Source organism: Rhyacophila brunnea, unplaced genomic scaffold (genome assembly GCF_057557595.1).
Source record: "Rhyacophila brunnea isolate RB1 unplaced genomic scaffold, BYU_Rbru_1.0 scaffold_8, whole genome shotgun sequence".
NCBI classification, from domain to species: Eukaryota; Metazoa; Arthropoda; class Insecta; order Trichoptera; family Rhyacophilidae; genus Rhyacophila; species Rhyacophila brunnea.
In genome coordinates this window covers 24590223-24603310 of record NW_028233350.1, presented here as the reverse complement: position 1 = coordinate 24603310, position 13088 = coordinate 24590223, and positions in this window count along the sequence as shown.

Genomic DNA, 13088 nt, shown 5'->3' with positions numbered 1-13088 from the left:
ACTTAACGTCAGTTTACCGTAAAACGTAATTCCAAGATCTCTTACAGATGATATTCGCGAGAGAACTCTGCCATGCATCGAGTACTGGAAAAACAATACTCGTGAGGCTTTAGTAAACGATAAAACATTGCATTTATCAATATTGAAGTCCAGTTTGTTACGCCTGCCCCAATCTAATATATTATCTATATCAAGTTAGAGTTGACGACAATCGTCCAAGGTGACAACTTCCATGAAGAGTTTCAAGTCGTCAGCAAACAACAAAAACATAGCATTTTTAATTCACCTCTAAATCTACACTTGACCATAGTATACCTACCTGCTAAAAAATGGACCAATCTGCTGATTTTATTTTCATATCAGGGATTATAATTATTAATCAATATCGCATTTATATGTTGTATTATATTTTAGTACCATAAGGCTCTTTATTGACAATAATGATATAATTATTAACTCCACCCAATAACTGCTCATTGCATTACTATTAATTATATTTCATTAATCAACCATGTAAATAATCTAATATTAATAAATATTTTGTGGAGGGAAATACATAATAATATTAATTGTTATTAAGGTTTATTTTTATTATACTGTATTTTGATATAAATATATATTTTAATATAAAGATTGTTTTGTTTTAATTTTAAATTTTATGAAAAAAAAATTTGTTCCGTAATAATAATTATTATATTACAGTGAAACCCTGATTTTACATTTTTGAAGGGACCGACAAAAAAATTTGTATGAAAGGGATAACATAAATTGAGGGGGGGTATTGTTTTTTAGCATGAAATAAATCATAGAATTTTAATTCCCAGCGGGTCTATTCTATACAAAAGGCGACTATCGACCGCTAACGTGATAATGTATGTTATATGTAATGTATGTATTTATTACATACATTTTGTATTGAAATATTATAATTGTAACAATCAGTTAGCCATTTAATCAGTCGAAACTGTCCCTTTATCGCTCATGCTCTAAATTTTAATACAGCCAAGGGGCATGCCGTTAAAATATAGCATTTATTGCAACAATTAATACCAACTAATTGTAACTGTTACAATACGTGCTAATAATTTGATACAAACATACCCTAGTTTTAGTGGACGAAAGCAGCCTTTTGTATAGAATAGAAAGACAAATTACCATGTAGATGTCTTCTCGCTTTTTCGATTTGTATACTGCTAAAATAAAGCAAACATTCTTGTTTGATTCTTTGTAGTGCTCCCAAACCGGTTAACTGCGGGTTTCTAAACTAACTAAATACTGGGTAATTTTTCATGGTTAACCGGTTAAAATTATTAGTAGTTGAGACAAACAGCCAAAATAGCATGTGAAAGCTTTTTCAAAAACGTCACGTCGTAAAAAATAATCAACAACTGTCTTACGCTAATAGTAATAAAATCGCCTGCCTAAATTACTTTATTACCTACTTACTCTTTAAATGGCTTACTTATTGTTATTGATGCTGTGTGAGTCAAATCTCTTAGAGGCCTTTAAGGATTACGCGTGTGTCTCAAGTGCATGCATCTGACGAAGTGTCTCACGGCCAATATATAGAGAGCTGTGGGATATACACAGTTTACTTGGTTTTTTTTGCTTAATCCCCGAAATTGAGTACATTTGTTATGCTCGTAAATAATTTTGCCTTTATAAAAAATATTATTATTAAGGGGACGCTCTACAGAATTGCCCTTGAGAATTGAAAATATGATTTTTTTACATGTGGTCCGGAATTGTTGCTCTACTGGTAATATTCAAAGGTCGCGGACAATGCTTTGGTCTAAAGTAAATAATGTTCTCTTAATTAAATTTAAATCATAAACACTGTCGAAATGAATAAAGTATGGGGTGACCAAAAAATGATATCTTCTAATATACGTAAATGTTACTAAATTCAATTTGTTAATCAGCTGTTTGGTGGGAAGCATTGCAACGAATATGATGGATAGCCACGATATGATATAAACTTAATAACACATTAATAACGTTTTAACCTTAAATTGTCCGAGAACTAAACATACGAAGGATGTTAAAATACATATCTACCTACATTTTTATTTCATGTGCTATCCAAAAAACATTATTAATGAATAGTATTTATTTTGAATGTGTAAGACCTATTACATAGTTATTAAAAAAATAGGTACATATTGTTTAATTCTATTACATATTTAAAAAAACGTGGAATATAGTTTATTATAAAAAGAAAGTGACTTTTTATTACTTACCCGATTGGTTTAAATTTAGTCTGACACTTTTACAAACAAGTAACGCAACATTACTTTTAGTTGGTAAGTACAATAATTATTGTATTTTGTTGGTAAGTAAAGCCCATAGACTAATATACTTTTAAAGGCAATGCAAGAAATAATTTATAAGGTCAGTCGGGACAAGATCGGCATACAAATTGAAGAGTGTGACTTTAAATTAATTTTACGGAATTAGTAATTGAGATTTTTAATATATTTTAGATTTGTTGAATAAAACAGTAGTGTTTGTTACAAAAGTATCGTATGGCTTAAATGGCATTATTTTGACAAAAAACGTAAAAATGACCCTTATTACGATCTTACCCCTTCACCAGGGGTTAGTTCGTCAGGAAGAATTATTTTCATTATAATACACTTGAGAACCACACGGGTTTAGATCGTCAAAATATGGTTATTGGTAGAGAAAAGTATCGTACCAAAAGTATAAATACACAGAATAAAATATCATTTATCATTTTATTTCACAACCATGGGGTTACTTCGGCATATTAAATGTATGCCGATGTAACCCCATCACAAATGTTTAGGCATAGTAAACGGATCTAGTATTAAGAGATTGTTTAAAATATAATGTTTATTATTCTCATCATATACTACGTAGAAAATTAATTAAGAAAGCAAAGTACTTACATATAAAAATATTATTTTCGATAAATGAATAAGTAAATGGAATTTTTATTGAATATTGAATTGTTGAAGATTAAAATTAAACATAATTTCACCTCTTCATAAAATTAAAGGTTGCGGAAGAGTACAAATTATGTCTTCATTGAGAACATCAGAAATGTCGTCAATAACTGGAAATATAAAAATTGTTTGTTTTTTTGAGACCATATTTTTTAATAAAATCTTTCTCCTGGTAAACTTAACCACGCGTTTGTCTTTTTTGTTGAAACTCAAAATTTTACCAACAAAGTGTTTGATGGTCTTTTTGGTTTCAAACTTGATTAAAATCCAGTCTTCAATATTTTTTTTTCTTGAGGATCATTTACAACTTGTACTACGAACTACAATTGCATCCTCTATTTATTTTCTAAAGGGTCATTAAAATTCTCTTCATCGGTGTCTGGCAACAAGTCAGATATATTTCCAGTATCAGATGATGCTGACGTGAAGTATTCGTCATCTTCAGAGCTTGATGTTGAATATAGTTTATTCGCTTGGCAAAGGCTGAAGCCAATCACTCTTTGGAATGCCATTTTTAAATGGAGTTTCTATTTTATTTATTTGAACATAATGCCCAACTAACTCCATAACTTCCTTCCTCGATAATTTAAAACCATTTCGCTCCATTACGTGTAGATTTTCTGCCAATTTCCGTTCTAGAGTAAGGGATAAAGCAGTTGGCTTGCCCATCGATGAGGATTTATGCCCATATGTTCCATTGACGTGGTCCATGAGTGTCATTCGTGGAATTTTAAATAGTTTGGATGCTTGATATCCACTTATTATTTTTGATAACACTTCATCAACAGCATGATTCAATTGCTCTTTTATGGAAGACGTGGCTCTGTTAGACTTTCTTTTGTAGGTTCGAGGCATAATCACGGCTTTTTTATCTGTAACAAACCAGACATTGTTATTAGGTTTTTAAAACTGAGTTTTTATTGGTAAAAATAAATATATTTCATCTAAGTAGGTATACTCGTACGAACTAACCCCATATTTAAAAAATACGGGTATAGATCGTCATGCATGTGACGAACTTATCTGCTGTTAACCAAGCTAGTGGGGTTAGTCCGTCAGCAGTCAAAAATAATTGAAGGCACATGTAAAAATATAAAATAAAAGCTAAAATAGAAAACGGTATAAGCAAATTAGGTACATACCAAAAATCAGTTGATTTGGGCATTGGATTATCGAGATATTTTACGATTTGACGATCTAACCCCATTTACATTGTAAAAGTTGAATCACGACAAAACTTCTCTCCTCTGCCACGTAAGCTAGACTGAAGCTAACTTCTTTGCAAATGTGGAGGACGTTGAGTATGAATGTTGGTAACACGGATACGAAGCGGCACTCATCCACATCGCTGCAATAAGAAAATAAAGGCACTGGACGAACTAGACCCATTGACGATCTTGCCCCGACTTACCTTACTTATAAAAAATGATTATTAACGTGGAGTCACCCACAGATTATTTTTTTTATTCAAAGCTAGCGGATCGCTGAGAATATAACAAAGGTACCGACAGTATTGAAGCATGCCAGGGCTGTCGAAGACGTCTTACATATTTTTATGAGAAGTTGTTTTTAATTGTGTGCAATTTGCCGGAAATATATAATATATACAGTTGCTTACCATTCGGTTATCCAATGAGCTGTGTTTTATTTAATCTTCTGCCAACATCTCGCGTAAGGCTATCTGATATTATAAAAGTCACACAGTACAACAGTGTTTAAATCTAATATGTAATTGCACAGGTTTAATTAAAAACTATAACGAAATTAACATTTTAATGATTTACAGATTTTCCTATGTTATATTATCAACTTAATAGCAATTTTAATGATACAAGATACATATTACGATATAAGTACTCAAAATACACATCATCAGATAATATGTGAAATATTTTGATAAGCAAAAATATAAGAACAATACAAAAATAGCATAACATAATCAGCTAGTCTTTTCCTACTTATTTTAGATGAATGTTGTTTGATGCTTGGAAATATGTAATTATTCCGTCTGTACAGTAAGCTATTTTTAACTTTAAATTTGTAACTCTTTAAAACGCACCATTAGATTGATATTATTTTGACAGCCCTGTATTCCTTCGGCCGGCATCAGGTTACGTCGCATACATGTTATGTTTGAAGGTAATAATAATAATAATAATGATTATTCATTCGACTGAGAATTGTAATTAATAATTATTGCGTTTCTTAAAATAAATCCCCGATGGTTAGAGGTTTTTGAGGTTAGACAGAATTAAAATGACGTCCTTTCAACGCTGAGGTTACTTTCTGACTAAACTATGAATGACCTTATACTGTTCAGCTCACTCTTAATGTTGTTAACAATGTAGGTACCTAAATGAACAATTATTAATGTCAAAATACATAAATCGCCCAAAATATACCAAAACTATTATGATTTGGTTTAGGCAGGGTTTAATTGATTTTTAAAAATTAACCAATACCATCTGTAAATTGTAGTCTTAGTTCATGGCAGATCTTAACAGCCTACATCCACCCTTTGCTACTGCTATACAGTATCAAAATGCAGTGATCTACCACACTCTACCTTTGTCATTCTTCAACTTGTATACACATATTGTATGTATTTGGTTAAGGATAGTGAGGCGTTACAAATTTAACAATTCTTGTATTTTATCATGCCAGGGAAATCCTCAATATCTGTCAAAAATAATACTCACTTCAAATCATTCAAAACTTTATTATGTCTTATAACAGTATTATAATAATATCTAGCAATTAATATTGCTCAACATATTTATATTATAGAAGCCCCAATTCTCTGTATCATGACATCATCAGCCTGTTTTGGTTCCGGTATTGACAAGGTGCTATTTAGGTACGAGTTTCTCTCAGGAAAGCTGTCCCTGTCACGTGGCCACATCACAGCGCATACGTGTTAGGACGATTTGATTGTTATTATAATAACAGCTGTTCGATGCAAGTCTCTTTACCTGCGCGCTTGTTTTTTTAACATGTAAGGTGAATCGGGGTAAGTGTAGCTACTAAGATATCTCAGTATCTACTACAAATTGGATGATGCCTTCTATGGAAAGGTGATAGCAAAGTCACTGATTTATAAAAATAATCAGAAATGGTGTCGATACCATGTTTTTTGAGGTGACTACATGGATTATTCTCCAGACGACATTTTGAAGTCGACGAGTGAGATGGTAGCTGTTACTAAAATATTTTTTAAAACACGGAAATCTTCACATTTTGGTTGTAAAATTTGGCGAGTTTATGTGTTTTGATACCCTGCTTCACGTTTTGTTATCGTTTTACTTATTGATAAGCATTTTAAAGCTTTAATCGAGTATACACACTTTCCCCACGAAATTAGACGCGTGGGGTAAGTGTGCCTTTGTGTTATGTCACACTTCCCCCATATATTTTCTATGAATTCGCATAGTCATTATTTTAACTAGTGATGGGACACGATGCATTATTTATACCGATCGAAAAATTTATCGTAATTGAAATAAAATGTTTATAATTTTATTATTATAGTTTTATGTTAGCTAAGTAGGTAGGTAGTGAGATCCCCGGGGTTCCAGCGGCTAGCTCAGGAGTCCATCGAACCCCGGATTCACAAAAAAAAGAAATTCAAACGGTTGGAGTATAAATAAAACACGGTCTTTCGTGCTCGTAACGTGGTCTTCTTATATTTTACATTTTCTTTAAACGTTTACATATTTTGTTTTAACAATAAGTTTCGCAGGTCCTATCCTATCGGAAAGGGGACGCTTACTAATTACTTTTTTCTTTTTCAAACTTCGCGTACCCACGCCATTCCAGCAAAAAGGACTCTCGTGATTGGCCAAATTTTATCGCGTGATCTTTGATTCGGCGAATCACGAGCCTGACCCTGGCGCAGGCGCGTCGAAATTTGGACGTTGCCGACAAGCGCGGCAAAATTTATTATATTTAAATACTTATATTTAGTCTTAAAATTATCGCTTTCATCCATCATCATTTATACTTTTTAAATTAAATAAAATACTTACGTGGTTGAGCAAGGAATCAGATTAGATGTTTTATGAAGCCGTTTCTAGAGGTCAGGGTTACGTTTCGACTTGAGCTACTAAATGATTATTTTACACCGGGAGAAGCCCGCCTGTAACAGGGGTGTATCATTCGCCCCATCTGGATTAAAGTCGAAAGGTACGCCCTGATCTCATCGGCCACCCATCCAATTCCTTGTTCATCCGTTAAATACATGGCATGATAACAGTTTATATAAAAAAAATCAACTACAATCTAACTATTCTAACAAAAAAAAAAAAAAAACAACTAACTTTACGTATTGTTTCTATATTTATTTTAATTACTATTTTCCTGCTCAAAGCAATGCTCCTGAATAAGTCAGAGTTTGATTTATTTTCCTTTCTTATTATCATTTGTCATAATTTATTATTATTTTATTTTTCTCCTGTAATGTCGTGCGTTTATTTTGTTTTCGTAATGTTTTTGTTATTCTTCTCGTTCTTTTATACTGGTCAGCGGAGGGGTCGTGGAGCTGCAGTCTTCGACTCTTGGGCTGTCCAGTTTTTTTTGTATTCCGAGAGGCTACATTTGTAGACGTTTGGCCCTCGTTCGGAATTATTATTTCGTGTTACGTTTTTCTTCTTCTGTGGGTCTATTCTATGCTTATCGACCGCTAAAGTGATAAAGTGAAAAATATTATCAAACTTAGGGTAGGTTTGTATCAAAATATTAGCACTTATTGTAACAATTACACGAAGCCGGTTTTTATTGTTGCAATAAGTGCTATATTTTAACAGCACCTATCTTGCTGCTGTTAAAATATCGCACTTATTGCAACAATAAAAACCGGCTTCGTGTAATTGTTACAATAAGTGCTAATATTTTGATACAAACCTACCCTAAGTTTGATACTATTTATCAATTTAGTGTTCGATAAGTATAGAATAGACCCACTGGTGCAATAGGAGCGTACCTCGTTTGGCGTCGTCTGCCTTTGCAACCAGGGCGTGGTAGTGGCGTTACTATTGAGCCAGGCTCGTTCCGAGCAGCGGATATCTTTCTGTGGAAAGTTTTCCACTGATCTGCTGGTCTCTGGAGTATCACCTCTTAGATGGACAGGTACTGTGTCTCCATCTGTTCCTATTACTGCTGGCAAGGCATCGTATAGCGGTACAACGGCCAGGCTCGTTGACGGCGGCACGGCTTTCCCACAGGTACTAGGATGGATTTTCACAATAAGTATCCTTTTCCCTTTTTTTTTTTTTAAGATGGTTACACTTCGGAGGTACCTCTTGTTGTTTCACGATATCTTTCAGGCGTCACGTCCCTAGTCTCTCCATGAACCTGCGCGAGAAAGGAGAGTGCGCACTCTCCACACCATCAAGCTTTGGTATCATGAATTTTCGGCTACGCTGCCTTTGGATGCGCTTACTTCGAGAGGTGGCTCCCTTTGTGCTTCCAAATTGTCTTCATCTGTATTTATTCTTTTTCTTTCTTTAGTAATTTATTCGTTCATTAGACTTCCTGTACTTTAAATTTATTCGAATTTACTTTAATAATTACTCCTACCCCATACATTAAATAGCTACTAATTTTATATAAAATCTTCCCATTGTACTTATGGTACTTACTATCATTTTTAATATTTTACCCTAATACCCATAATTATTTTGCAACATTGTATTGACTGTATAAATCACATTGATATTAAAAATTGAAATATTCCACCCTCTCATTATATTTATTTCTGAATCAGTACACTTAAAACTGTGTAATTAACTTTATTTTTAGTGAAACCCATTTTATTTTAAAAAAAATTGTTTCGTTTTACGCGCCCGATCCCGGCGTTATCGCGTTAAGTCTCATGTCATCCGATTCCAAAGGCGCGCCGATTTGCGGTGCCTCTCACGTTTTATTATTAACATTTTTTTTTTTTTTTATCACAAGCATACAATCTCTACTTTCATCCTCTTATACCTAATTTTAACTTATTATTAAAATTTCACTTATCAACTATAATATACACTTCGTCGAGTGATGCCGTATTATTCCCGTTCCGTTTTCGCTGTGTTAAATTTACGATTGGTAATTTGTAAAGAAATAATAGTGACGGTCGTATACTATTTTCTTCGTTTCTCTTTGAATTGAAATTATTAACACGGCGTAACTTTGAAACAGGTTTCGCGCTACTGTAGAATATCCTCTTTCCCGTTTATAAAATTGTTTGCGATTTTCAATGTTAATGTTTTCGAATTCATTCATATTTACTTTATTTGAACGGAAAGAATTGGCGTCACTTTGCGAAGTGTTATTTTTAAAACTAGAATGTACATTTTTCGTACTAATGAACTTAAGATTACAAGGCTCAGAAAGTTGGTCCTTAATTAACTTTATATCCGTAATTAGAAGAATTTCCGGATGTTTTATTCGTATAATCTACACATTTCACTTCTAACAGCAACTCGGCGTTCACCCTTTACTCGAGGGTTGGCGACTGGTCCTGCTTCATCTCCTCGTGGTCGAGCCTGCGCCCGCACAGATTCGATTCATCTCAGCTTGCGCGCCTTTTCAGCCCTCTTGTGAGGCTCCCTGGCCTCGCGTTTCCTTTTTCTCTCCTCACCGAACATCCCGTGGTCGACTAGGGTACACGACATGTTAGTGATACCCTAGGAAAATCGGCATTTTGCTCGCCGTTTTTCGTCGTGAGTGGGCCGTGGCCTCTATGAGCCCTCCTCGCTGGATACCGTCGATGATGTGTCTGGTCTCCATAGGTGGGATTTGTGCAGCCGTTCGTCGTACTGGAGACGCGCTGGTGCTACGGTCTCCAGCACGACGCTATGCGCGGTCAGCTCCGTATGTGGACTGTCTTCGAACACCAGAGGAGGGCTCTCCCGGTTTGATGTTGGAGACAGCACTTCTTCTTTGATAAGGGTCACGTCGGAGTCCACTTTTTAGTTAACCATTTCTTGGTTGTTCCGGCTCCTGGATCATAAACTTTTATTTAGCGTTCGCGGGCGTAAATTTTATTTCGCGGGTTCGGAAGAATCCATGCGATTCTTCGAGCTTCACGTTGCCAAGGCGCCATTGAGATCCCCGGGGTTCCAGCGGCTAGCTCAGGCGTCCATCGAACCCCGGATTCACAAAAATACGAAATTCAAACGGTTGGAGTATAAATAAAACACGGTCTTTCGTGCTCGTAACGTGGTCTTCTTATATTTTACATTTTCTTTAAACGTTTACATATTTTGTTTTAACAATAAGTTTCGCAGGTCCTATCCTATCGGAAAGGGGACGCTTACTAATTACTTTTTTCTTTTTCAAACTTCGCGTACCCACGCCATTCCAGCAAAAAGGACTCTCGTGATTGGCCAAATTTTATCGCGTGATCTTTGATTCGGCGAATCACGAGCCTGACCCTGGCGCAGGCGCGTCGAAATTTGGACGTTGCCGACAAGCGCGGCAAAATTTATTATATTTAAATACTTATATTTAGTCTTAAAATTATCGCTTTCATCCATCATCATTTATACTTTTTAAATTAAATAAAATACTTACGTGGTTGAGCAAGGAATCAGATTAGATGTTTTATGAAGCCGTTTCTAGAGGTCAGGGTTACGTTTCGACTTGAGCTACTAAATGATTATTTTACACCGGGAGAAGCCCGCCTGTAACAGGGGTGTATCAGTAGGTACTCGAAAGAGTGCATGTGTTTTAATTTAATACATAAGTTTTTAAAATAAGTGCTAATGATAATTTAATGTGCATTTTTTCACATGTAAAGATAAACGAAAGACAGATAAAGGAGCTTTTTTTTCTAGATTCCTTTATAGATACCTCGCATTTACTATCGAGGTTTCTTAAGGACTTTGGCACGCAAACTACTCTACTTGATGCTAATCAAATGAAAATTGTGCCGGCTGAGAAAATATGCCTTAATTGAAAACTATTCTTCTACCCGCATCGGGTATTGCTAATTTGAATTCGGCCAGGGCCTATGAAACCGCCTTGCAAAACCCTGAAAAATTCTTAGTAGCGCAAGGCGGAGGTGATTCTGATGAATATTTTGTCGTATTCATTGGGAACTGAGGACTGCGATTTGTAGTCGAGTTTTTTTCCGTGGTAAAAGAAATGTCGCATAGGACTGATATTCTGAACATATACGTATCCTATCTTATATGATTGCAGTCACTGGATCTGAAAGGCATGAATCAGCATTACATGTCACCATTTATTATTTTTATTCTTTTTATTACATCAATACAGAAATTAAAAAGTGCATTTATTCCGGCCTCGTTTGCTATGGTCCCCGGAAGGTCTCGAATGTCCGCATCTGCCATCTGTAATAAAAAGTTCTTGTTGTGCCGCTCCTTGCTAAAGATTTGACAATCTAGGAGTAAATGTAGGACATCCTGGTCGCTTCCGTCGTCGCATGGACACTTTCCATCAGATGTTATTTTAAACCGGTGCAGGTATGCTCGCATGACTCCGTGACCTGTAAGAATCTGAGTCATCTCAAAACACAGCCCCTTATGCACCCTGACGTCTCGTGCTGCTGAAATTGAAGGTAAAAACTTTCGGGTCAACTCCCCTGTCGGAGAGTTTAGGTATCTTGAGTTCCATTCGTTTTTCGCCATATCTGAAATTGTAATTTTTGCGTAGCTCAGAGGAAATTTGTCATAAGCTATCGCGGTCTTGGGTTGAGAGGCACCATGCCGAGCCAATTTGTCGGCTCTTTCATTTCCTTCTATCTCGGTGTGTCCCCTTATCCACTTGAAGTGCACCTCGGGGTGGCATCGTCTCAGTATTGCGGACTCGCTGTGAATAGAAAAGACAATCGGATTAGTAGACAAGGGATCTCCAATTGCTTGGATTGAGCTTTTGGAGTCCGAATAAATACAGATACTATGGTTTTTGATGAGCTTTCGTTGGATTGGATCTGAGCCTGCCAACTCCAGAGCGAATTGGATGGCATAGAGTTCGGCCTGCATTACCGTACAATAGCTGGCAAGGCGGTACTTACGAGTCGCTATCTCACCGCCGCTATGTTTTTCCGTTTGACAGCTTCATGCCATATGCTGGCCGCATACGTGATCATAGGCTCAATAGCACAAGTGTAGAGAATTCGAAGAGCTTCAGAAGATACACCCCATGTGTGTTTGACCATTCTTGCTAGTTTGAGCGAAGTCACCGCTGCTCTTTTGCAGATGCTGTCCGCGTGCTTTGACCAATTTAGTTTGTCATCGATTACTACCCCTAAAGGCTTAAAATCCCTAGAAAAAGATAGAGGTTGCTCATTCATCACCAGCGAAGGCGGAGAGACGCGCCTCCTAGTAAAGAATAAGACCTTCGTTTTCTCCGCGGAGAAAGACAGTTTGACCTTCCTTCCCCAGGCCTCGACGCTCTCCAACACGCTGTTAGTCATGGTTTCTAGAGAACCAAGTTCTTTGGATTCCATAATCAGCAATACACCATCAGCAGAGGCCTGTGCGTGTACACCTTCATGAAACGGCATAGAGAGAAGATCGTCGAGAACTATGTTCCACAGTACAGGGCCGCAAGACGAACCTTGTATGCATCCCTTTGATGTCTCTTTGGTAGCAGATGCTCCAGCATATTCGACGAAGACTTCTCGGTAGGATAGATAGTTTTTGATGAGCCTGAAAATGTTAGCGGAACAATTTTTAGATTTCAACTGTTGAATAAGATATGGCCACCATGCGTTGTCAAACGCGCCTTTGATATCAAGAGATACCGCCGCTACGAGCTGACCATCGCGGTTAGCCCCCCTGATTCTATCAATTGCTACATGAAACGCATTTTCAGTACTCTTTTGAGGGGTGAAACCGTACTGGTATTCGCTGAGCAGATGTTTAGTCTGAAGTTTCCAGGAAACTCGATAAATAAATAATATTTCAAGTACTTTACCGAACACGGGCAATCCGATGGGCCGATATGACGAGACGTTAGCGTAGTCGTCCTTTCCCGGTTTGGTAATGACCACGACTCTAGCTACCTTCCAGATTTTTGGAAAATGACCAATTCGCAAACAAGCATTATAAGCACAACTATGCTAGGAACAGTTAAGAATGAATTGAGACAGATATCCGACGTGAA